The sequence below is a fragment of the Schistocerca americana genome, chromosome 6, assembly GCF_021461395.2.
Source record: "Schistocerca americana isolate TAMUIC-IGC-003095 chromosome 6, iqSchAmer2.1, whole genome shotgun sequence".
NCBI lineage: Eukaryota > Metazoa > Arthropoda > Insecta > Orthoptera > Acrididae > Schistocerca > Schistocerca americana.
The window spans coordinates 288,470,117-288,472,079 of record NC_060124.1 but is presented as its reverse complement, the minus strand read 5'-3'; the positions used below and the strand labels follow the sequence as shown (position 1 = coordinate 288,472,079).

General features: G+C 55.5%; 1 non-coding gene across 1 annotated transcript in view; it reads right to left on the bottom strand.

The window, feature by feature from the left end:
- LOC124620938 overlaps positions 1-1,422 on the bottom strand; it is a 1,910-nt gene extending 488 nt beyond the window's left edge. The window contains exon 1 of the ribosomal RNA XR_006980441.1: positions 1-1,422. This exon is cut by the window's left edge and continues 488 nt beyond it. This is a non-coding gene — a ribosomal RNA (small subunit ribosomal RNA).
- Between the last annotated feature and the right edge of the window lie 541 nt (positions 1,423-1,963).

The following is a 1,963-nucleotide window of genomic DNA, read 5'->3' as shown; positions in this document are numbered from 1 at the left end:
GTTATCGGAATTAACCAGACAAATCGCTCCACCAACTAAGAACGGCCATGCACCACCACCCACCGAATCAAGAAAGAGCTATCAATCTGTCAATCCTTCCGGTGTCCGGGCCTGGTGAGGTTTCCCGTGTTGAGTCAAATTAAGCCGCAGGCTCCACTCCTGGTGGTGCCCTTCCGTCAATTCCTTTAAGTTTCAGCTTTGCAACCATACTTCCCCCGGAACCCAAAAGCTTTGGTTTCCCGGAGGCTGCCCGCCGAGTCATCGGAGGAACTGCGGCGGATCGCTGGCTGGCATCGTTTATGGTTAGAACTAGGGCGGTATCTGATCGCCTTCGAACCTCTAACTTTCGTTCTTGATTAATGAAAACATACTTGGCAAATGCTTTCGCTTCTGTTCGTCTTGCGACGATCCAAGAATTTCACCTCTAACGTCGCAATACGAATGCCCCCGCCTGTCCCTATTAATCATTACCTCGGGTTCCGAAAACCAACAAAATAGAACCGAGGTCCTATTCCATTATTCCATGCACACAGTATTCAGGCGGGCTTGCCTGCTTTAAGCACTCTAATTTGTTCAAAGTAAACGTGCCGGCCCACCGAGACACTCACTCAAGAGCACCCTGGTAGGATTGCAACGGGGTCCGCCTCGGGACGCACGAGCACGCACGAGGCGCGTCGCACGCCTTCAGCTCGCCCCACCGGCAGGACGTCCCACGATACATGCCAGTTAAACACCGACGGGCGGTGAACCAACAGCGTGGGACACAAATCCAACTACGAGCTTTTTAACCGCAACAACTTTAATATACGCTATTGGAGCTGGAATTACCGCGGCTGCTGGCACCAGACTTGCCCTCCAATAGATACTCGTTAAAGGATTTAAAGTGTACTCATTCCGATTACGGGGCCTCGGATGAGTCCCGTATCGTTATTTTTCGTCACTACCTCCCCGTGCCGGGAGTGGGTAATTTGCGCGCCTGCTGCCTTCCTTGGATGTGGTAGCCGTTTCTCAGGCTCCCTCTCCGGAATCGAACCCTGATTCCCCGTTACCCGTTACAACCATGGTAGGCGCAGAACCTACCATCGACAGTTGATAAGGCAGACATTTGAAAGATGCGTCGCCGGTACGAGGACCGTGCGATCAGCCCAAAGTTATTCAGAGTCACCAAGGCAAACGGACCGGACGAGCCGACCGATTGGTTTTGATCTAATAAAAGCGTCCCTTCCATCTCTGGTCGGGACTCTGTTTGCATGTATTAGCTCTAGAATTACCACAGTTATCCAAGTAACGTGGGTACGATCTAAGGAACCATAACTGATTTAATGAGCCATTCGCGGTTTCACCTTAATGCGGCTTGTACTGAGACATGCATGGCTTAATCTTTGAGACAAGCATATGACTACTGGCAGGATCAACCAGGGAGCTGCGTCAACTAGAGCTGAGCAGCCGGCCGCCCGGGAGAGTGTCCCGGGGGCCCGCGCAAACACGCAAGCGTCCGCTCAATTATTCTGCAAACAGGAGGAGGCTGAGCTCCCCTGCACAATACACCTCGAAACCCTCTCAGGTCCCGGCGGCGCGCAGCGCCGTCCTAAGTACTTGGTCGGGTTCGAGAGAGGCGCAATCGCCCGGAGTTTGGCGAGTAGACGCTTTAGGTGCGACCACCCGTGCTCCCAACTGAGCTTGCCGCTGCCGACAGAGGCCCGGGAGCGTGCTGTCGTGGCATTGCCGGCGGGAGACAACACGCGCCACCTACGGTGGCCGGCAGCTCCAACGCCAGCGCCACAGAAGGACAAAAGCCCCACTTGGGTGCCGAAGCGAACTCTCCCAGCACAGCGCACGCGCCAACACGTCCGCACAGCTGCGATACAAACCACCTGCGAGAACCGCAGAGGCGACCGAGCAGCAGACGGCGTCGCGGCGCCGAGCGCCGGGCGGCGGCGCATCCTCAGCGCACACAGTCCTC